Source organism: Salvelinus fontinalis, chromosome 22 (genome assembly GCF_029448725.1).
Source record: "Salvelinus fontinalis isolate EN_2023a chromosome 22, ASM2944872v1, whole genome shotgun sequence".
Taxonomy (NCBI): Eukaryota; Metazoa; Chordata; class Actinopteri; order Salmoniformes; family Salmonidae; genus Salvelinus; species Salvelinus fontinalis.
Window position 1 is genome coordinate 16242643 of NC_074686.1, and position 25338 is coordinate 16267980.

Consider the following 25338-nt stretch of genomic DNA (forward strand, 5'->3'; position numbering starts at 1 on the left):
AAATACTCATTAAAAAGTATGGATTTCACAAAAAAAAAGAAAGGCATGCAACAACAGTCGACAAACTTAGGTAGGCCTACACGGTAGGGGTTTAAGAATGTACATTGTCTAATTATAGACCGCATAGCCACTCGAAAGAGTTGGAGGTTCATTTCGAAAAACTCTAGATGGCGCTCAACTCCGTGGAGTTACAAGCAGGCCTACATAGTTTAATGACATGAACAATGCCCTGTTCAATGCGATGTTAGTTTCTCATAAGAATCCCCATAATAAAGGGACAGTTCAATCAACCACTAGGGGTGTGTATGTCCCACTATGAGAAAGTAAAATGGACCAAAAGAGAGGATATTTAAATTATTAGACAGAGTTACTATTATATGTTCTCTATTCCTAACATGACGGTATATTTTTAATGGGTGAGGTCAGTAAGCTATATGGGCACACATGTCTGTGTCAGATCATTTTATATAGCCAATCACACAAAACAAGCGATTTACCTCATCCCTTTAATGTTTGTTATATTATAACATGATGGACGTAGAATACAGACTTGTATCACGGGGGACCTGGCTGGGGGTCGGTCATCCAACTAGGTGGACCAAAATGACTTATCACCTCGTGAGTCGTATTGCTCATCACTTCGTGGTTAGTGATGAGGAGAGGATAACCAAACCATCCACTTACAAATTTAAGCCGACTGTCTACTGCACAACCTGAAATAAACATTATACCTCTCGAGGACTCCAATTTAATACATGCAAAAATAGCACATTTTATACGTTATTGTTGTTCTAAGTTATTTCAAAATCACCACTCGGTAAAGCTCAGCTGTCATCACTGGTCTTCTTGCGTGGCAGTGACGCTAACGAGACCACCACCTTGAAACTCCTCCCAACAGTTCTGAGAGAACGCCACTTTTGAAGAGGAACAAGAAAGAGATCTGACAGCAGTTACTGCCCTCCATCCACATTCTCCGGTATAGTCACGGGATTTCAATGTTCAACCTGCTCTTTGTAAGTAAAAACATATTTTATAACGACTTGTTCGTATTGTTATACATTATGTCAAAAACATATTTCTGGACAGTTCGCGGGTCAATCTTCTTGGGAAGAAAGTAGCTAGCATTAGCCTGCTAACACGGGGATATGGCAGCCATTGGCTAAGCTCCTAACTAGCTAAATAACATTCGGCGAAACTGCAGATTTGGAGAATGACATCTACAAATAATGTTGGCCAAGGTCTGTCAACCTAAAAAAAATAATGTATAGGGAACTACTAACTTAACTAGTAATTTCATCGAGAACATGTTACTAACCTCGTTAGCCAGCCAGCTGTCCGTTTCCTGCGTAACGTTAGTTAGGTAAAGTAAGGGAACAAGCAAGCTAACCACGATAACGAACGAACAATACAGTGCCTTTTATGTTACTATAACGCAGTTTTGTGATGTTATTTCATCTAGCTAAGCCAAGTTAGTCATCGACAAAAGGCCATCGATTTAAAAAGGTGTTTATACTCTGATAGCTTTATGTTCGCGTTTGATTACGTTAAAGGTTAGTGACACTAACAATAGCTAACACATTTTTCTCCAATCTAGCCAGCTAATATTTACTCGTTTGACCCACAATACAGCCCAGTGTGAACCATTTTATTTTCTGAACTGCCTTGCTTGCAGCCGGCTAGTTAAAGTTAGCATAACGTTAGCAGGGTAGATGCATATAACGTTAGCTTGATGGAGAACGGGGCTAGTTAACGTTGGCTAAGGTTAAACACAGCGGCCTATTTTACAAGACATGCGGATCCGTTTCTCGGTGTCAATGTTCTATTTTGTCTTCGATATGAATTAGCCGACCAAGAAAGCTTGTTAGCCAACACAATTTACCTGCTTGCTAATTGCTAGCTCGCTGTATTGTAAATTGAACCTGGCTTCTACCTGCACTTGTTCCTGTTCTCATGTATCTAACTAAGGTTAGCCTGGCTACGCAGTGTTGTACTGTAAACGTTGGTGTCTGGATTGGATGTCCAGCGTTTGGTTCGGTCCAACCGTTAGCTACAGACATTGATGTAACAAGATAACGTTACCCAAATAGACATGTCTCCTGTTGCCAAGGCCTCACACACACCCAGCCGAGCGAACGGCATCGATGTCATGTGGAATCGAGATTGGATGCGAACGTAAACTGTAAAAGCTGTTGAATTTGATAACCAGGGTGGCTAAATCGAATAACTGATGCCTTTTGAGGCATGGTTGTATTGGTCCAGGGTGCACGCATCACATTGGTCTTGAGTGCACGGTTCTTCTCGGAAGAGGGGGTCATGTCTTGCTAGCTAGTTTCCACTCACGCCAAAGCAATTTATGTTTTACTCTTTGGTTTCTGAAACACTCAATCAACAAGTCAGAGACTAGTGAATTTGAGGAAATGCATTTAGGGAGTAAGTTGACTTGAACATATATGACTATCTAGCATCACATCAGCCATTCATGCCCCAGTCTCTTCTTTGTCAGGGTGTTTTGGTCGGTCTATTTGACGAGTGAGTGACTGACTACTACTAGCTACCATTTTTTGTGGGGTGGAAATGTGTTTTGTCTAGAAGGGATACATACATTATCAAAGTTTAATTTTGGTAGCAGGTTTAGGACAACTTAAGCAGCAGATTAGGATAATAAGGGTTAGCAAAAACCCCCCAAAAACCATGACATCAATTTAACAAAAGTTGTATCCAAGCTATACATGACCTTGGAAAGGGGTATGGCCCATGGCAGCTAACTCAAACTCACTCAATGTGGGCGGATCAGTCAAAGAGTAACTAGCGTAACAGGTAAGCTTACTCATTCCTGCTTATGAGTCATAACAAGGTAACCTATTTAGCCATGAACTTGTCAAGTGTAAAGCAACCGTATGTATAGATCTCTCTGAGATATCACTGGGTACAAGAGCTGCTTCGTTTTTTTTACTGAACATTGCTTTGACTAATTATCAAAATAGGCCTTAGAATCAAATATATCAGAAACAATATCAATTGACTGACTGTTTCCTGTAGGTCATTGTTAGCTTCTTTATTCCTTCAAGCATGTTTCGTGTTGAAAGTAGATCACTGTTAACACTGATCTGCTTTATAATAAAGTTAATTGAGGTTTGAGCCTGGAGCCAGGTGCCTGCTTTGGAAATAACCCTGCTCAGCCAGCCCCCATGTTTACAGCCTGAAGCCAAGGATCTCTCCTAGCCTATGACAGCCAGGCAGGGAGGCTCTCATTCACCAGATTCCATGCTGGTATCACAGCCGACTACCTGTATCTGTAATATGTCCTCTGCTGTATGTGCTTTGGATAGAGGTTGGCCTCAGTGTATCCATGCAAAAGAGACTGTGGTCTCAGCATGACTTCCTGCTCAAATAAAAGTTAAATAAAAAATCCCAAATCAAAGGTTATCCTGGCCTATTCCCTACATTATACAAACATATTGACACCCTTTTGAGAGCCACCGCTCTAGGATCATCTCACCTGCCCAAAATCTTTGTTTACACAAACTGCGACTGAATTGTCTGCTTTGAACACAGTCAGTCAAGTCTTCTCAATGCTGGATGGTACTAGACATTGCTGTCGTTTATTGTCATTTTCTGTACATTACTACTTGACCGTACAGTTATAGCCAGAATTGCATCTTTTATTGTCAAAGTGAGTGTGTCTTTTGTATGGGAAAAGCGGTTGGGTGGCACATTCGGCGGTTCACTAGCTGGTGTGACATTTCACACTCAGAAGATGGGTCCTCTATATTATCTGCATAAAGAAAGACGAGCGTGACAACAGGGGAAGTTGTCAGCCTTGGTTACCGTAACTGAGAAACCTGAGACTAGTACAGTAACATGAGGCTAGGCAAGGGTCACTTGGGGGGCCAGGAGCTGTCTGTGTAGCTGGCGTCAGGCCCGGTTTGACCACTGGGTGCCTGTGTCTGTTGAAAGGTGTGGTTGATGAGCTTGTAATGTGCTCTAGTCTAACTGGTGTAAAAGATTATTTAAATGTCTTCATACCCCTGGCGCTCTGACTGGAGTGATGGAGAGAGATCACTAACCTCTGGTTTGGTGTGTGTTGGGGGGAGGAGAGGGTGCTGTGCACTCACTGCCCCTTGAAAGCCATTGCTCTCTACCCTATGACATACTAATCATAACTATTAATTAGATACATTAGCAATATCTACATATCTGACCCTGTATCAGTAGTTACTGTTTCCCTACACCCCTTTGACACTGGGTATTATTCCTCTGTTATTGGCACTGTTTGTTGTTTATAACCCCTGTTATAAAGATGGCATGGAGGGCTAGCCAGCACTGACACATCTTCTGGATGCTGCTCCTACCTGCTTGTATAGGAATACAGGATCTTCTATTGTGATAGTGTTTACAGCAATCATCTGTGCTTCTACACCTGCATTACTAGCTGTTTGGGGTTTTAGGCTGTGTTTCTGTACAGCACTTCGAGATATTAGCTGATGTACGAAGGGCTATATAAAATAAACTTGATTGATTGAATGATTGATTGATCTCCCCAGTTAGACAGAATCTGGTTAAAAACATCATACCACTCAATAGGTAGTCTATTGTGTGCTGTCTGGCAATGGTGTTGACACATTTTGTGGACACTGGTCTAGAACCTGTGGTGATAAAATGCAGTGACTGTGTTTTAGAACAAGCCAGGTTGCTTAGACATGGCTTTTGCTTCCATTCTCTTGTATTCAACCAGCTTATTAAAAAGCATGAGTTGTGTGGCTCCTCACAGCCTCTGGCCACAGACCATGTGCACTGACTCACTGAGGAGCAGACCTGGAGCCCGTCGGAGTAGTAGGATGATGAAAGTAATCTCCAGGAAACTGATCTAAGGTCCGTTTCTTCCTTTTTACCACCTTAAAAAAAACACGTTGGGGTCTGTGGAAGCTAAGCTAATCCTAGATCTTTTAAGTAAGCCTTGTCCAAGCCAGAATTGCCCATAGGGCAGGAGCCTATCTCCTGTTTCTCAAGCGAGAGGCAGCTTGATGTGCAAGTACTCCCACGGGACTGTATGCTAAGTTTTAGATCTGTGCGTAAAAGCAACTTCTACCCACAATCAGCCCCTCTCCTCTATCCCTGCACCTTCTGGCGCTACGCCTCCTGCGTGTCACGTGTAAATATTTAAAAGGATCACTGCTGCTCCTCTGTGATCTCTTCTTGAGGGACAGGAGCTGGCCCTGTTGGAACTCCTGTCTGTCACCTCCCTGGAGATACCCGCCCGTCGTTATGGCAACAGGTATTCCTTGTTCTGTGAGTCTGGAGTCTTCGGTCCTCAGGTTGTGATTGCGTGGGCTAGGCCAACCGCTAATGCTTTGCCTGGCCATGGATGAATGACTTGATTAGAGTTAGCTCAAGGCTGCTTTCTCAAGGTGATTGGTCTTATAGGATTTTCATGCGTAATATACAGTACCAGTCAAAGGTTTGGGGACACCTACTCACCTATTCAAGGGGACACCTATTCAAGGGTTTTTCTTTATTTGTAGAATAATAGTGAAGACATCAAAACAATGAAATGACACATGGAATCATGTATTATACAAAAGTGTAAAACAAATCCAAATATATTTTAAAGTAGCCACCCTTTGCCTTGATGACAGCTTTGCACACTCTTGGCATTCTCTCAACCAGCTTCACCTGGAATGCTTTTCCAACAGTCTTGAAGGAGTTCCCACATATGCTGAGCACATGTTGGCTGCTTTCCCTTGACTCTGCAGTCCAACCCAAACCACCACAATTGGGTTGAGGTGGGGTGATTGTGGAGGCCAGGTCATCTGATGCAGCTCTCCATCACTCTCCTTGGTCAAATAGCTCTTACACAGCCTGGATGTGTGTTGTGTCATTGTCCTGTTGAAAAACACATGATAGTCCCACTAAGCACAACCCAGATGGGATGGTGTATCACTGCAGAATGCTGTGGTAGCCATGCTGGTTAAGTGTGCCTTGATTTCTGAATAAGACGCAGTGTCACCAGCAAAGCACCAACACCTCCATGCTTCACCTTGGGAACCACACATGCGAAGATCATCCGTGCACCTACTCTGTGTCTCACAAAGATACGGCGGTTGGAACCAAAAATCTCAAATTTGGACAGATTTCCACCGGTCTAATCATGTCCATTGCTCGTGTTTCTTGGCCCAAGCAAGTCTCTTCTTATTGGCCTTCTTTAGTGGTGGTTTCTTTGCAGCAATTCGACCATGAAGGCCTGATTTCACGCAGTCTCCTCTGAACAGTTGATGTTGAGATGTGTCTGTTACTTGAACTCTGAAGCATTTATTTGGGCTGCAATTTCTGAGGCTGGTCACTCTAATGAACTTTACCTATGTAGCAGAGGTAACTCTGGGTCTTCCATTCCTGTGGCGGTCCTCAGAGCTAGTTTAATCATATCACTTGATGGATTTTTGCACCTGCACTTGAAGCAACTGTCAAAGTTCTTGAAATGTTCTGGATTGACTGACCTTCATGTCTTAATAATGGACTGTAATTTCTTTATTTGAGCTGTTCTTGCTATAAATCAAATGATAATATGACTTTGTATTTTACCTAATAAGGCTATCTTCTGTATACCAACCCTACATTGTCACAACACAACTGATTGGCTTAAGAAGGAAAGAAATTCCACAAATTAACTTTTAACAAGGCACACCTGTTAATTGAAATGCATTCCAGGTGACTACCTCATGAAGCTGGTTGAGAGAATGCCAAGCGTGTGCAAAGCTGTCATCAAGGCAAATTGTTGCTACTTTGAAGAATCTCAAATATAAACTATTTTGATTTAACACTTTGGCTTACTACATGCTTCTATGTGTTATTTCATACTTTTGATGTCTTCACTATTATTCTACAATGTAGAATATTGTACAACTAAAGAAACTCTGAAATGAGTAGGTGTGTCAACCTTTGACTGGTACTATAGTTATGGTGAATCTTGGTGGTGGGAACCTAATTTAGGGTTGTCACAATACCAGTATTGTGATACTCTGTGGTGTCGTGGCAAGGAAAAAAAACATGAATCGGATGAATTTCTTGAGAAAAACAGTCCTAATGTTAGAAACAAACAGCATTACGTTGTCACATTTTGTTTATTTTTCAAGCTGGGCTCCTGAGTGGCGCAGCAATCAGGGCACTGCATCTCAGTGCTAGAGGTGTCACTACAGACCCTAGTTCGATTCCAGGCTGTATCATAACTGGCCATCATCGGGAGTCCCATAGGGCGGCACACAATTGGCCCAGCGTCATCCGAGTTTGGCCGGGGTAGGCCGTCATTGTAAATAAGAATTTGTTCTTAACTGACTTGCCTAGGAAAATAAAGGTACAAAAAAAATTCTCCACGGGTTTGTCTTGGCAACGATTTTGCACATGTGCCCATGAATGTGTTCCTAGAGGAATAGATTTGTTTATTTTATGTCTCCCTCCATGTTAATATTAAATCCTTTGGTCGAATGTGGTTATGACAACTTGTTCCAATGTTGCGTTTCCACTGAGACTTACCTCCACCATTAGGCTTCTAATGTTATTGTGCTTCCATCAGGAGTGTGACACTGAAGACTTGTGGTTAGCAGAATCAGCAATATGTGCATCAATCAGGACTGTTGCTTTGGCACATGGTGTTGAAGTTGGCCGTTATGTAAATGACAGCTGAAAAGTACCCACGGCCTTGCCTTGGCTCCAGGTTAGAGCAGGCCCACCGGATCTATTGCTTGGTGAGACACGGGTGCTGGCCTATGTAGATGGAAACAGTGGGTCGTGTTAACACAGAATTCAGCATTTTTCACACAAGAAAATAACGCAGATATCTTGCTTAGAGGTCGACCGATTAATCGGGAATGGCCGATTTTAATTAGGGCCAATTTCAAGTTTTCATAACGATCAGTAATCGGCATTTTTGGACACCGATCATGGCCAATTACATTGCACTCCACGAGGAGACTGCGTGGTAGGCTGACTACCTGTTATGCGAGTGCAGCAAGGAGCCAAGGTAAGGTGCTAGCTAGCATTAAACGTATCTTATAAAAAAACAATTTTAACATAATCACTAGTTAACTACACATGGTTGACGTTATTACTAGCTTGACCTGCGTTGCATATAATCGATGTGGTGCCTTAATTTATCATTGAATCATAGCCTACTTCACCAAACGGGTGATTTAACAACCGCCTTTGCGAAAAAAGCACTGTCGTTGCACCAATGTGTACCTAACCATAAACATCAATGCCTTTCTTAAAATCAATACACAGAAGTATATTTTTTTAAACCTGCATATTTAGTTAAAAGAAATCCAGGTTAGCAGGCAATATTAAACTAGGGGAATTGTGTCACTTCTCTTGCGTTCATTGCACGCAGAGTCAGGGTATATGCAACAGTTTGGGCCGCCTGGCTCGTTGCGAACTAATTTGCCAGAATTTTACGTAATTATGACATAACAGTGAAGGTTGTGCAGTGTAACAGCAATATTTAGACTTAGGGATGCCATCTGTTAGATAAAATACGGAATGGTTCCATATTTCATTGAAAGAATAAACGTTTTCGAAATTATAGTTAAAGGATTTGACCATATTAATGACCTAGGCTCATATTTCTGTGTGTTATTATATTATAATTAAGTCTTTGATTTGATAGAGCAGTCTGACTGAGCGGTGGTAGGCAGCAGCAGGCTTGTAAGCATTCAGTCAAACAGCACTTTATTGCGTTTGCCAGCAGCTCTTCGCAATGCGTGAAGCATTGAGCTGTTTATGACTTCAAGCCTATCAACTCCCGAGATTAGGCTGGCAATACTAAAGTACCTATTAGAACATCCAATAGGCAACGGTATATGAAATACAAATGGTATAGAGATAAATAGTCCTATAATAACTACAACCTAAAACTACTTACTTGGGAATATTGAAGACTCATGTTAATTAAAAGGAACCACCAGCTTTCATATGTTCTGAGCAAGGAACTTAAACATTAGCTTTTTTACATGGCACATATTGCACTTCTACTTTCTTCTCCAACACTTTGTTTTTGCATTATTTAAACCAAATTGAACATTAACATTATTTATTTGAGACTAAATTGATTTTATTGATTTATATTTCGTTCAAATAAGTGTTAGAGTATTGTTGTAATTGTCATTATATAGATAATATAAAAATCGGCCGATTTTAATCGCTATCGGCTTTTTTTGGTCCTCCAATAATCGGTATCGGCGTTGAAAAATCATAGTCGGTCAACCTCTAATCTTGCTGCGTTTTGTAAACGCAGATCCAAAATGCTTCTGCTCTGCATCAGACAGATTGTGTACTTCAGTTGAGCTTTTCCACTCGGATGTGAAGTCACACCAATCCTATTAAAGGCCCAACACACTCTTTCAGCCTGTGTAGGTCAGGACAGCGGACCTGGGCTGTAATTTCTGAGGCTGGTCACTCTAATGAACTTTTCCTCTGCAGCAGAGGTAACTCTGGGTCTTCCATTTCTGTGGTGGTACAAATATTATTTGAAATTGTTACAAATACTTTTTTAGCCTGGCTTGATTGAGTTTGCCTTACACAATCGAACCAATGGAGAAGTCCCAAAAGAGCAAACACAATCCACCTGGCACTTCCAGACAGTAAAGCTAACACTCAAAGCATTGGAAAGATTTAAAACAGTATTTTAACCCGGGTCTGCAGGACAGGTGTTGGGTGATCTGTCTTCCCTAACACCTTTGTCTGGCCAAGGCTGGTTAGGTGGCTTGGCCCAGGATGCTGGCCTTCTGGATGGGACTTGATTAGATTGGTGACAGGAGATTATGACTCATTAAACAGCCCTAGAGCAGCTGCCTGGTGACTGCACAATCACATTATCTGGCCTGCTCTGAGGGGTAGAGACTGGGAGAGTGTTCTCTCGCTTTACATGTTGCAGACTACTTTGACAACTGTGTTACTTGTGCCTCTTTCACCTTTTCACTCCCCCTTTCAGTCACTGGGGGGCGTGGGTGGTTTTTACTCCCCCTTTCAGTCACTGGGGGGCGTGGGGTAGTTTTTACTCCCTCTTTCAGTCACTGGGGGGCGTGGGTGGTTTTTACTCCCCCCTTTCAGTCAGTGGGGTGTGTGGGGTGGTTTTTACTCCCCCCCCCCCTTCAGTCACTGGGGGGAGTGGGCTGGTTTTTACTCCAAACCCCCCCCCCCTTTCAGTCACTGGGGGGAGTGGGGTGGTTTTTACTCCCCCCCCCCCCCCCCCCCTTTCAGTCACTGGGGGGAGTGAGGTGGTTTTTACTCCCCCCCCCCCCCCCACTTTCAGTTACTGGGGGGAGTGGGGTGGTTTTTACTCCCCCCCCCCCCCTTTCAGTCACTGTGGGGAGTGGGGTGGTTTTTACCCCCCCCCCCTTTCAGTCACTGGGGGGAGTGGGGTGGTTTTTACTCCCTCTTTCAGTCACTGGGGGGCTGGGGTGGTTTTTACCCCCCCCTTTCAGTCACTGGGGGGCGTGGGTGGTTTTTACTCCCCCCTTTCAGTCAGTGGGGTGTGTGGGGTGGTTTTTACTCCCCCCCCCTTTCAGTCAGTGGGGGGAGTGGGGTGGTTTTTACTCCCCCCCCCCCTTACAGTCACTGGGGGGAGTGTGGTGGTTTTTACTCCCCCCCCACTTTCAGTCACTGGGGGGAGTGGGGTGGTTTTTACTCCTCCCCCCCCCCCCCCCTTTCAGTCACTGTGGGGAGTGGGGTGGTTTTTACTCCCCCCCCTTTCAGTCACTGGGGGGAGTGGGGTGGTTTTTACTCCCCCCCCTTTCAGTCACTGGGGGGAGTGGGGTGGTTTTTACTCCCTCTTTCAGTCACTGGGGGGCTGGGGTGGTTTTTACTCCCCCCCCCCCCCCCCCCCCCCCCCTTTCAGTCACTGGGGGGCGTGGGTGGTTTTTACTCCCCCCTTTCAGTCAGTGGGGTGGTTTTTACTCCCCCCCCCCCCCCCTTTCAGTCAGTGGGGGGAGTGGGGTGGTTTTTACTCCCCCCCTTACAGTCACTGGGGGGAGTGTGGTGGTTTTTACTCCCCCCCCCCCCTTTCAGTCACTGGGGGGAGTAGGGTGGTTTTTACTCCTCCCCCCCCTTTCAGTCACTGGGGGGAGTAGGGTGGTTTTTACTCCTCCCCCCCTTTCAGTCACTGGGGGGAGTGGGGTGGTTTTTACTCCCCCCCTTTCAGTCACTGGGGGGAGTGGGGTGGTTTTTACTCCCCCCCCCCCCCCCCCCCCTTTCAGTCACTGGGGGGAGTGGGGTGGTTTCCTGAAAACCTGGGCTGAAACTCTCTGTGGTGTTTCTGCTTAGGATGGAACACGTGTTCCATTTTAAAAATGTTAGAGAATGTTCAAATTTCTCCGACCTGGGCTAGGTGAATGTTCAAATCGTGACTGCTTCCCAGATGACACTATTCCCAATGAAGAACACGATTGTTCTACCATAGAGCCCTGGTCAAAAGTAGTGCGCTATAGGGAAGTGTGCCATTTGGGACATTTGCTGTGTTTCACCAGAATAGTTTACCACACCTCCTTATTAAAATGGTACAGGACATTCTGACTTATTTAGTCTAATCCTCCTCCACCCTTCTCTGTGGCTAGTATCTTTGTTTTGTTCTTTGTTAGCGTTTTGAATTGCATTTGACTTGCAAATGGGATGCTTGATTTGAATCTAGGTAAATTAAATTCCCCCAGATTAATTGGATGTGGTGTAAGGCCCCAGATCAGATAAATGTTACATGATAAATGCAAGCCGCTGTCTGCTGAAGGGGAATGTTTGTGTCCTTGTTCTAGCTGCTACCTGAGGCTACCTTGGCAGCTGTGAAAATATGGCCTTGTACAGTACCTGATGTTCAATTAATTACTCCGATTAACAATTGAATTACTGTAATTGGACTACATGTGATGTCAGACTAGCAATGTTGTAGTTTGATTTGTTTATGTACAATATTGCTACAGTTGAGAGGTTTCATGTTAGGTGTGATGTTTAGAAAGATGAGAGAGCATCAGAAAATTTGTTTAGATCAGTCTGGGAAATTAAAGTGCTGGAAACATGTTGGCTCACTATTTAAAAAGATGGAGAACAAGCTATAGAATTAAAAATACTGGTGTTTTGGTGCAGGTACAGTGGACTAGCACTAGCTGATGCTACCTACAGTAGCACATTTTTAAAATTAAATTCAGTAGCCATGCTTTCTGCCTTTAACCCCGTTTCATTTATCCTTCTGTATGGCCAAAGCCTTATTTCTTTCAGCCTTTGCCAGAGAAAAAGAGCAGCCTCTCCCCCAAGCCTTTCATCGTCATTAGGTTATCTAGCATCTCTCCCATCGTAGTTGGATAGGTTGGCTAACTGAATGTTTTTAAGGTCATGTGTTCAGAGAACACTGTTGACTTCACATTTTCTCTCTACTGCCCAGTTTCAAATCAACCCTAACTGTTGTCTGACAAATTAGCTATGTTGATGCTTAGGGTGGTTTTCTGACATCTCTGTGAAAAAGATTCCTTGAATGAGCTGGAAATCCAGGTATCCTTCAATTGCTATTTCTGGAAAACCTGGACATTTTGGCACAGTTAATAGAATTTCGCAACTGAGGATTTTGAGTTCCTGTCCATGCTCTGTCCATGCTGTATGTTAGGTCTCTCTCTAGGGCCTGTGCTGTGGGCCAGGTGTTTACTTGATCTAAGAGGTGTTAATAGGCCTGGCGATGGGAGGCAGGACTTGTGGTGAACCAACCACAAACCTGTGAGCTCTTCAAAGAATCATATAGCTGTAAGCACTCATGGAATGCATACGTGTTTGCGTGGAATATTTAGCTGGATAGGCTGCCCCCCCCCCCCCCATCTTATTTTGGCCGTGTTCAAATACAGTACTACGCCCACGTGCAGGCTTAAGTGGTACGGGTGTATTTAAATGCCATTGTCAAAAGTATCATGTTTTTAAGTGTGATCAGTGGTCCTGCTAATAACTGACAGTTTTCTTTGCGTCATTAATTGTTGCCATGCCTTAATGTAACAATGCAATCCTCTTAAATTCTTGTTGCCCGTAGCAGTGTATTTCTGATTAACATTTGGAGGCCAAGGCTCTTTTAAGGACTTGGGCAAATATTAGCTCGTTCTGACAGTAGTATCTGGCATGCTAATTAAGCTAACAGGAAGTGGTGCTAACTGGACATTGCCCAGGGGGATGTTAAATATTTATTAGACTATTACCTGTCCTGGTTGAGAGTCAGGGAGGGCAAAGTAACCCACCCTCTCATCCTGCCCGAAAAGGCCTCTGGCTCATGGGTATCTTTGGTTTATTTTAATTGTGGGTATTTATACCTCTAGACTGACTGGGATAGTGCCTGTCCCTTGTGGTAGTCTTAACCAAAATAGTCCCTAGTCTACACAAACACAGAGCTACTGGTTCAGACTGACTGAATCCGATCACCACCACAACCTACAACACTGGCCCTGTGTTCCTGTGGGAGGGAGATCTCAGTAGCCTGTTTATTGTAGCACCTTGCATGCAGGTACACTGGATTAAAGACTCTCTTGCTCTACCTTAGACATGCTGTTTTTTGCTTGTTTCTTACTCGCTCTCACTCACGCACCCTGTTTCTAACTCGTACTCAAGTCATAGCGACTTCTGTTTTGTTGTGTGTGATTAACCATTTGACAGAAGTTCCCAAGAAACTTAAACAAAGTGAGTTAATCACTGAACCTGAGTGGGTTTTGACTAAGCTATAGATTTACCTTACACACACGTGCACGCACACTGACGTACCCACTTCAAGTACCATCTCCCACCCTTACACCTATTCTATAGTCCCTACCAGCCTGACTGTGACTACTTTTGGCGCAATTCCACTAGAGCAACCAAGCTGTGCCGGAACCAGAACGAACTAGCCTTTTTGGTTCTTGCCTGTTTTCCCATTTGCCATGGAACTGGATTTGCTTAGTGACGATTTTAAGATGGCGGCCGATGGCGCAGTTCATCAGCGGACGTTGTTGTGATCCCTCTGACTACATTTTTTTTAAGCATGGAGGAGGGAGATGTGCTGGAGGCGTTAACCAGGAGTATTGTGCCACCCTTTTTAATCTTTGCTCGTGGGCAGCAATGGAACCTGAATGAGAGGAGACAGCTGAAAAGAGACAGAGAATTACACAGCGTAACTTATCATGCGAGGAGAGGTTCACTTTAGAGGTCGGCCGATTATGATTTTTCAACGCCGATACCGATTCTTGGAGGACCAAAAAAGCCGCTGCCGATAAATCGGCCGTTTTTTTTTTTTTTTTTTACAATTATTAATTCATTTGTAATAATGACAATTACAACAATACCGAATGAACACTTATTTTAACTTAATATAATACATCAATAAAATCAATTTAGCCTCAAATAAATAATGAAACATGTTCAATTTGGTTTAAATAATGCAAAAACAGTGTTGGAGAATAAAGTAAAAGTGCAATATGTGCTAATGTTTGAGTTGCTTGCTCAGAACATGAGAACATATGAAAGCTGGTGGTTCCTTTTAACATGAGTCTTCAATATTCCCAGGTAAGAAGTTTTAGGTTGTAGTTATTATAGGAATTATAGAACTATTTCCCCCTATACAATTTGTATTTCATTAACCTTTGACTATTGGATGTTCTTATAGGCACTTTAGTATTGCCAGTGTAACAGTATAGCTTCCGTTCCTCTCCTCGCTCCTCCCTGGGCTCGAACCAGGAAGACAACGACAACAGCCACCCTCGAAGTAGCGTTACCAATGCAGAGCAAGGGGAAACAACCACAGGCTCAGAGCAAGTGATGTTTGAAACGCTATTAGCGCGCGCTAACTAGCCAGCCATTTCACTTCGTTTACACCAGCGCAATGCTTGACGCACAACAAAGAGCTGCTGGCAAAACGCACGGAACTGCTGTTTGAATGAATATTTACGCGCCTGTTTCTGCCTACCACCGCTCAGTCAGATACTTAGATACTTGTATGCTTGTATGCTCAGTCAGATTATATGCAACGCAGGACACGCTAGATAATATCTAGTAATATCATCAACCATGTGAAGTTAACTAGTGATTATGATTGATTGTTTTTATAAGATAAGTTTAATGCTAGCTAGCAACTTACCTTGGCTTACTGCATTCGCATAACAGGCAGTCTCCTTGTGGAGTGCAACGAGAGAGAGGCAGATCGTTATTGCGTTGGACTAGTTAACTGTAAGGTTGCAAGATTGGATCCCCCGAGCTGACAAGGTGAAAATCTGTCGTACTGCCCCAGTTAACCCACCGTTCCTAGGCCGTCATTGAAAATAAGAATGTGTTCTTAACTGACTTGCCTAGTAAAATAAAGATTAAATAAAGGTGTAAAAAATAAAAATCTCCAAAATCGGTGTCCAAGAATATAGATTTCCGATTGTTATGAAAACTTGAAATCGGCCCTAATTAATCGGCCATTCCGATTAATCGGTCGACCTCTAGTTCACTTCAGCCGGTTGAAAGACCATTTTACACATCGCAAGAAACACTCGAGAGGTATATGTATCTGTTTAGCTAGCGGTGTATCTGTCTTTTGAATTGTTCAAAACTTATTTGGGGTGACAGCTATTACAGTTGCCTGCAATACAGTATTACTCTTGCAGTACAGTATTACTCTTGCAGTATGCTGTGTGTGCTAGGCCTCTAGGAGGTACGTGCAGTGTATCTGTCTTTGTGATGGATATACATTGTTCAAGAGTAATATTGCAGGACTGCACCGTATTGCGAGTGTAATAGCTAGCTGTGCTCATTTCAATACTGCAAGATACATTTCGAAGAACATTCTTATGAGAAACACTTCCTGACCAAATCAGACGATAATTAATCAACTATATTACCTCCACCTATGCTATGGTGAGTTGCGCCCCATTGACAAATAAACACAATGCTTTTCTTTAGATTTTCTCCGTCCTCTCAGACACCCATCTCCACCAACACCCTTTGGACGACAAAGCACCTGGACCACCAACAACAACTACTACTAGCATTACAAACCAAACCTGGTCCATTAGCTCAGTGGTTTTTCCCTTTGGTTACGAAACCCCCTATCACATGATTTTACCCTTAGGGATTATTAAAGCACCAATATATTCCCTGGTGTTTATTTTACAAGAATTTTTTTACCCCTTGTGAATACCCTACTACTTAATTGTATCTTTTTTTGTCCGACCAATGTTTGATTGTTGTTTAATAAGTGTCAATCATAGTATGCCTAATCTTTATTTCCTACATTTTAAAATTGATTTCCTACATTTTAGAAGTTTATTGCTCCAAAATCTGTACATTCTTTTCTTTATTTAACAATAGGCTAAATTCAGTGAATAGTGATTGATAGCCACATTCTCAATGCTTTTGGTGTAGTAAAATGTACATTAGAACTTCAGCCAGTTTAGTGACATGTCTGCTGCTGGTGTCTGACATCCTTTTATGGCTTGGAGGACGAACTGTCCAAATACAGCTATTAAGCTGTTTAAATGAGGCAATCTGGGCCATCTCAGCCGCCCTGGCTGTCCTGTCTGCTGCACTGGCTGGCTGCTGCCTCATCTTAACGCAGCTGATTTGAAGTGCTGATCCTGCTGCTGACTCTGGGCCTCAAGTGTCTCCAGGTATGAGGCCTCTGCCTCATGAAATTCAGGGTTTCGCTGGTTGTGCTCTTCCCTGAGAAAATATGTAGGCAGACGTAATGACATGTGCAGTTCAGGAATGATAAGATACAGAATCCACAGCAGTCCTGCTGAGCATGTCCTGACATGTCTCATATTTTATTCCCTCAGTCTTTATGAGCGGCCCAAGGAGGGAGTGCGGTGAAGAAACCGGAGGCTGTGTAGAGTTCTTGGTTGTGAACTACTGTGTTAGGCTAAATGACTCCAGTAAGGCAGGGGGAGGGGCAGTCGGTAGTACAACTTCCTGTAACTGTTTGCGTTTCCACGTCGCGACATGATTCTCTCTGGACTCTCACCCTAGCCCAGCCAGAACAGAAACTCCAGCCAGTGAGCACCGCTACCTTCGAGTACGCTTCGGTTTTGTTGTTGAGAACAGATGGCAAATGGGCGTAAACATCTACCTCTGGTGCCGAAGGTTTCATGTTGGAATCCAGCGATAGAAAGTAGTTATTTCGATTTTTGTTTTGTATCCCAAACCTTACATTAACCATTTGAGTTAATGCCTTAACTTAATAACCCTAACCTTAAATTTACTTAATAGATAAACTTAACCTTAAACGCATACCTTGAAATTTGACGTACTTTGCAAATATAGGCCACTACCAAATTATGTTCCTTTTGCTTTTTCTCCTTTGCTATGTTCTTTTGCTCCCTCGTGTGGTTTTGTGCTCTTCCCCCTCTCTCATGTCCACGCTCTACTCTCATGTTCCCCCTCTTCTTTATTCCCTCTCTTGTTCGTTTTCTCATGTGCACTCTGCACCACCTCTCCCTTTCTTGGTCTTGTGCACGTGCTCTTTTGCACAATCTTGCTCCTTCACGTTGTCTCGCCTCTCTTTTTGGCAGTTTTATTTTTTATCTCACCCACACCCTCCTATCTCTCACATCCCTTTTTGTTTTCTCATCTTATTTTTCACTGCTCTGTCTCCTGCCCTCCATCTTGCGTAAAATGGAAATCTAAAGATCCTGTTGAGTGCATACTACACAGAGAGAGATGAGTGGAATGTCAGTAGTGTTTGTTCTTAAATGCCACTGGAATGAAGTGTACCCTCGTTGTCAGTGTTTTCCAGCCTTGGGTTGTATTCCTCATGCAAAATATTTAGCAAATGAAAAATTACCATTTCTCATTGGATTAGTCGATGTAAACCCTCCCTGTTTCACTTCCTGTTTTGTGCCTAATGAATACAACCCTGTGTTGCTCTGGAGGAATAATCAGGTGAGTGAAAAGAAAGAAAAACATCGGTACTAGCCTGAAAAGCCCTACTCTAGTAAATTCCTTGCCCTACCTGTGTCTGTCCACAGATGAAACTGAGATCGTATTCTTGCTACAGGGTGTCTCCATATCGTTTGTGTGTGTGCCAATGCTAGTCTTATCAGAGCGCTCAAGGGAATGCTCCATGTCACCGTGGCTCCATATAGTGGTTACATGCACTGCCTGGGGGATGTGTGTATATGGGGTCATGTGCTTGTGGTGAGTTATGGTGGTGTATATGTTAGCAGGGGGGCGGAGGAGATCAGGGAATCTGCATTTACAAACACAGAGGTGTAAGGATGTAGCACTGTCAAGCTGTTGGCAAGGTGTCAGCTTTTGTGAGCTGCTTATCTGTTAGATATTACTGTTTTTTTTTCTCGATTGTTGTAAGTGCCATTAGGATATGCACCTGTGTGACCTTTGAAATATTTAGGCTTAGGTCCTCATTTCGCCACTGTGAATCTAAATAAAGTAGGGTAATCAGTCTGTCTGTGTGGATGTGGGCAGAGTGTGAGTTGGCAGGACACTTATCTCCCTCTTGGCGTGTTGATCTTCTCCTTGTCCCCCAGCCCAAGGACTAACCATGCCAGGGCTCCCTTCTCCAGACAGCCAGGCACTCCCCTAGTCCCCTGGCCCAGTTCCCACACTGCCCTCCAGCTGGTCAGAGCCAGCCCAAAAGAATGATACAGAGCCACAGACACACTGCTACAGACACTCCCTCAGTCCCCAGGACTGAGACTTATGCAGTTCTGATACCTGGCCCAATGTGGGAGGAAGAGTCACCGAGGTGGTGTAGTAGTGTTGGTTGGTATTCAGTAGAATGTCAACAAATGGCTTGTGCTATTTCACTATCTAAATGCTTGGCCTTTTCTGTTGTTTCTGGAAGATGTTCTCTATTTGCGGACCCACCTAGTTAACCGTGCGAGATCTTCAATGTTTACTTGTCATCGTGACCTAAGCCCATGTTCCCGCAGGATCCTCTAGGCTAAATCCTTAGCACAGCCACCCTGCAAAAAAATACATACTCATATAGGCCTATCTGTGACAAAAAAACCTGATGCCAAAACGCATGTGAACTGGTGGTCCCTGCATGGGTGTGTCCCAAATTGCACCTTATTCCCTTCATGGTGCGCTACTTTGACCATGGCCCATATGGCTTGGTCAAAAATAGAGCACTATGTAGGGAATAGGGTGCCATATGGGACACTATCTGATTCCGTGCCAGTGGCTCAGCTGGATTTGTAGCAGAGATCTGGGGGATCTGAGGAAGGGGATTAGGGCAGTGCGGTGGATATATATATATATTAGTTATTCAAAACCCCTGCTAATCCCACATGTTTCACCCTGTTCAGGGATGTCAGAGGGAGGGAGGGGTTGACTACATTTCAGGTGGTTTAGCTTTTACTTCTCATGGATGTTAAGGCTATAGCCTAGCGTCTATTAGCTTGAAATCCTTGAATTTATTCATTTTACATAGAGAATACGTAAGAGACATTGTCGGTTGATAAGTGACCTATTGTAGCAGGTCTCTCTCGCTTTAAGCTGTGCAGGCAGTCTCTCTCTTTGGCACACATCCAGTCCCACAGCTGATCGTTTCTTGTTAATGGGATGGTCTCTCAAACACGCAATTCACCCACTGCTTCAAGGCCTGACTAACATGCAAATATAGATCAGTCCCAATATTTCCCCAGTCAGTCACTTTTTGTAATTATGTTCTTTTTTTCCTACACTGTCTGACGTGCACACACACATACACACGGCTTCTTTGCTGTCAAATCCAACCTAGTTTTCCTGAGCCAAGCTTTACAACAGAGTACAGACAAATCTGTTAATGGTTTGAGAATGGCACTGTCATGTAATGTAGTTAGTCAGCGCCCGGGTCTCCCTGGCTCCACTCCTGTCCTAGCTATCATCTGTTCTCTGAAACTGGGTCTCATTATCAGGCTCTTTACACCACTACCCTCCCACTCTTTTCTCTCCCTCTCCTCCCTCCCCCTTTCTCTGTTCCCCTTGCCACCTCTCCCTTTCCTCTCTGTCACGGTGTGGGACATCGGTGCCAGTGGGTCTACTCTCCCTATCAGCGCTCACACTCCCCACCAGGGGAACACGTGACGGGCCAGGCACCAAGAGGGGACTCTCGCTCGCAATTTGGAACATAGCCAGGGCCTTTGAGTCTCAACTAGTAGGCCCCAGTACTGCAAGGCTACTCACTCAATGACCTTTCTCCCAGTTTAGCTCCTGTAAACAAGGGGGGCTAATGTGAAGCCTAGCTGTCATTTCTCAGAATACTAATGATGGGCAAAAAATTGACAGTAACATATCGCAATATTATTTTGAGGATATTGTATCGATATTTGACTCAAAGTATCGATTTCTGAAAGATCTGTTTGTTTTTTATTTTCTATGTACACTATATACTATCTATACAAAAGTATGTGGACAACTATAAGTTGGTGGATTCTGCTATTTCAGCCACACCCAATGCTGACAGGTGTATAAAATTAAGCATGCATTCTCCATAGACAAACATTGGCAGTAGAATGGCCTTAATGAAGAGCTCAGTAACTTTCAACGTGGCACCATCATAGGATGCCACCTTTCCAGCAAGTCAGTTCATCAAATGTCTACCCTGCTAGAGCTGCCCCGAGCAATTGTAAATGCTGTTATTGTGAAGTGGAGCGTCTAGGAGCTACAATGCTCAGTCGCAAAGTGGTAGGCCACACAAGCTCACAGAACGGGACCGCTGAAGCGTGTAAAAATCCTTGGTTGCAACACTCACTAGCTAGTTCCAAACTGCCTCTGGAAGCAACGTCAGCACAATAACTGTTCATCGGGAGCTTCATGAAATGGGTTTCCATGGCTGGAGTGGCATTAAGCTTGTTTCTATTGTACTCTGGAGCAATGGAAAAGCGTTCTCTGGACTGATGAATCACATTTCACCATCTGGCAGTCCGACGGATAAATCTGGGTTTGAGGGATGCCAGGAGAACGCTACCTGCCCCAATGCATAGTGTCAACTAAAGTTTGGTGGAGGAGGAATAATGGTCTAGGGCTGTCATGCTCACAATTTTGTCAGCCGGTGATTGTCACGCAAGTAACTGTCGGTCTTGCGGTAATTTACCGTTAATTATCAAACACATTAAGCAACTCCTAGCTTCCACACACAGGCTACAAGTCACTGATGCAGACCTTTTGGAATATATACATTTTAAAAAGTCTAATAAATCCATCTAATATAACTTACACCTTCACAATAAAGCCTTTATTTTAGACAGGTCTAAAGAAGCATGATATGAAAAAAATGTATTCTATTTCAGAAGAACAAAAAAAGCTTACTGTGAGTTGTCCTTTATGATAAGTCCTGATATGACTATGCCAAATGGCTGTGGGCTACACTAGTTAATGTAGCAGACAAGATTTGTTTAGATTTCCGTGGCATTATTTTATAGTAATGAAGAATATACAATTGAACAAAGCTGAATAAAATAAATATTTTCTCAATTTGAAGGAGTGAGTACATGTGGCTATTCTCTGAACGGTTAACAAAGAAATAGGTATTCCTTTTCTTCATTTAGTTCATGTAACTTTAGTTGTTCTATAAACGTTGGGCTATATGTTTTGATTTTTAATGCTTTGTAAGGCTGCATGATGAGACTCTTAATGATTTGGAAAAAAGTCACTTGAAAGGCAGAGCTCTGCTTAGTTTTTTTGCGCAGGCTGTGAACACTTCATTGGTCTCATTCATAATTTGACAAGCACTTGATAATGCCTCACATTTCAAAGGGATACCCCCTTTGGCTGTAATGCACCCAAATAAATAATAATAATCCAAAATCCATTCATTCACATTATAAATGCAGCAATGCGCATATGGCAATAGGCAAAAATCGCTAATGTTCCATTAGCGGGAAAACACCATTATCAAAAGTGACTGCAAATGCGATTATGCATGTAATGCTTTTATTATAAAGGTGCATTTTTTGGGTAAAATTTGTTCTTTCCCAAATTTCAACTCACGCGCTGCTTATGTATGCCAGTTAGGCTCTACACCCCTTGTAAAGCAGATTAATGTGCTTCATTTGATCAAAACATATAGGCCTATAGGGTGGGCTACATGAGGTGTGCGACTATTTAAAAAAAAAAGTCGTTAAAAGTATTTATTATGCTGGGCATCATTCACAAGTGATAATGTATAATTCACAAGTGATAAGCTAATATTGTTACCCATTAGACTATTCTTGATTTAATCTTGTCTTTACATATACTAAATGTGTGAAATTTGTTTTGATTTAGAATGGACCGTTATCATGCACCTGTCTTGAAATCTATCCACTTAAATAGCGAATGGAGGATGCTTTTCCTGTGGTTCATTTTCATTCCAGCCAGGTAGCTATATTCCTGTTGTAAAGATAATGTGCTGAATATTAGGGTAGTTGAGAAATAAATATAGTAGGCCTAGCCTATAGAGAGCTGATGGGATCCTCTGTTAAGTAGAAGCCATCACTGTTTTCTCAAATAATTGCATAGCCTATAGAAATGTTGTGCAACATGGGCTCATGGGCTCTCATGAAGTGTTTGATTCGATTTTTGAAAACATTTGCGTCGATGTCAGATTGATTAGAGGGACAATAGAGTGCTGAGTACCAGGAAGTTAGCAAGTTTGGTAGGCTACTAATGACCATCAGCAGCATCAACGCTTGGAGAAGCCTAATTACCTTGACTAAACGGTCATGTTGAATTTGACTTCATGACTCGTGACCGCCGTTAACACGGTCACTGTGCTTCCAACTTTGTGGCAACAGTTTTGGGAAGTCCCTTGTTTCAGCATGACAATGCCCCCGTGCACAAAGCAAGGTCCATACAGAAATCTTTTCTCGAGATCGGTGTGGAAGAACTTGACTGGCCTGCACAGAGCCCTGACCTGAACTCCATCAAACACCTTTGTGATGAATTGGTACCCTCGACTGCAAGCCAGGCCTAATCGCCCAAAATCAGTGCCCGACCTCACTAATGCTCTTGTGGCTGAATGGAAGTAAGTCCCCGCAGCAATGTTCCAACATCTAGTGGAAAGCATTCCCAGAAGAGTGGAGCCTGTTATAGCAGCAAAGGCGGGACCAACTCCATATTAATGCCCATAATTTTGGAATGAGTTGTTCGACGAGCAGGTGTCCACACACACGTGTGTGTGTGTGTATACAGACACTGTAGGTAGTGCTTGTTGGCTGAACCAGCACCAAAACGCCAATATTTTTTTATCCTACAGCTTGTTCTCAATCTTTTTAAATAGTTATCCAACATATTTTTAGCACGTATTTCCATGATTTGCTGAACTTGTTTTCTCGTCCCTCTCTAGCAGACAGATAAAAAGTGAGCAATATGTTTGGAACATCAAATTACATAAACAGTGTACAAAACATTAGGAACACCTTCCTAATATTGAGTTACACCCCATTTTGCCCTCAGAACAGCCTCGATTCGTTGGGGCATGGACTCTACATGGTGTCAAGCATTCCACAGGGATGCTGGCCCATGTTGACTCCAATGCTTCCCACAGTTGGCATGTTGGCTGGATGTCCTTTGGGCGGTGGATCATTCACATGGAGAACTGTTGAGCGTGAAAAACCCAGCAGTGTTGCAGTTCTTGACACACAAAAACCTAGTACCATGCCCCGTTCAAAAGCACTTAAATCTTTTGCCTTGCCCATTCACCCTCAATAAGGGATCATGGCATTCAGCTGGATTCACCTTGTCAGTCCGTCATGTAAAGAGCAGGTGTTCCTGAATTGTGAGAATTGAAATACATGTGGTATTGTCACCTAAGGATCTTGATCGTATCGTGTTGTCTCTGGCAATTCCCAGCCCAACAGAATACATGTGGGTAGTTTAGTGTGTGTGACTTTTGTAGATGTTTCTCCCTGGTTCATATAGTAGGCTAATCCTATCTCCGTATCAGGTGAAGGAAAATACTTGATTTAGCTAGTTGAACAACTTCTTAGTTCTGAGTGGACACTGTGTGTACCCAACAACATTCAGTCCAGCTGGAAAAGAAAGGGACATGTTGGTACTCACAGCAACGGGGTTCTTAGTGTGTGTGTGACAGCAGGAGAACTTCAGGATAATAATTAGCTTGTGCTGTTTTATGTTCTTCGTTAGCACTTGTTCAACAGCAGAGTTGTGTGGAGCAGCTGTGAGGCGATGCCGAATAATTGACTTAAGTGGCCTAATTATGAAAGTTGTAGGCTAGAAAATAATAAAGCTTTCCTAACCCAGTTGACCTGAATCTAGGCCTAAATAGGCCCCTTGTTGGTGTTTGTTTTGTATGTAGGCCTAGCTGTGTGTTTCTTTTAGTGTTTTTAGGTTGGCTAGTTTTCTGGTTGAAATGAGTAGGACTTTGACCAATTTTGAGTTGTAGGCCTAGACAATTATAATACATCTTTGTCAGCTACACAATTAGGCCTGGTAGCTGTCACTTTCCCTGTCTCTCAGACGCAGTGTTCATAAAGATACTTCCTGTGTGGTAACAAGCGCATCGTCTTTCCAGACTGATTTGGTGTGTTTACTCTCTTCTCTCCATCTGTGCTGGCAGCTGGGCACAATTGCAGAAGTTGTTGTTTGCAGATATGGCTGAGTGATTTGCATGAGTTCCCGGCAGCGTTGTGAAAGCAGGGCTGGTCTGGCTTTACCACAAGGTGCCTGTTCCTCTAGCTAGTGCCACTGGGGTGCGTCTCAATAGTCTGACGATTGGCTTTCTCTCCTTATCTCCTTTCCTCCATATTCACTGACATTAACTTGGGACTATTGAGACATGGCTAGGTGACTGTTATTAGGGAGAGAGGACCTTGACATATGTAAGTCTATGCTGACTGAATGGAAATTGATGCTAATACCACTTAGCTATGAAGGATTCTACTTAGCTGCTGAGTGCAGTCCAACTGCTGCATACTCCTGTTTGGAGGCTCTGCAAGCTGTGGGACTCGGTTTAAAGGCTGCGTTATGAGACTGTATGTAGAACAATTTGATAAGCTCAAGATTGTGGTTCAGCACATCTATAACCTTCTATTAAGTGTGATATTGTGTGAGTATTGCATTCCTGTTTCCTGACATTAGTAGTCTGGTCTTTCTACTTCTCATTGGGATGGTCTCTGACTTCACTGGTCTGTCACTGTCCACACACATTGTCGTATTTGGTCACTCTCTCTCTTGCTCTGTCTGGAGAGACGTGCGCTCTGGCTGTGTCCCAAATGGCTCCCTATATAGTGCACTACTTGGTCCTGGTCAAAAGTGGTGCCCTTAATGGTATAAGGGGGCTATTTGGGATGCAGGTGTCATCTAGCTCCTCTGATCCTTCCTCTGTTGTTGACAGATCACTGAGTGGCTCCTGTAAAAACCTCCCGTATGATATCCATC

The 25338-nt window shown here is 43.3% G+C and overlaps 1 protein-coding gene across 1 annotated transcript in view; it reads left to right on the forward strand.

Annotated features, from left to right (window-relative positions):
* The first annotated feature begins 883 nt into the window (after positions 1 to 883).
* The window catches only part of LOC129819952 (protein tyrosine phosphatase type IVA 2), a 42762-nt gene continuing 18307 nt past the window's right edge, over positions 884 to 25338 (forward strand). Inside the window, exon 1 of the mRNA XM_055876683.1 lies at positions 884 to 1013. The gene's annotated coding sequence lies outside the window, so the exon portion shown is untranslated. The remainder of the gene's footprint in view (positions 1014 to 25338) is intronic.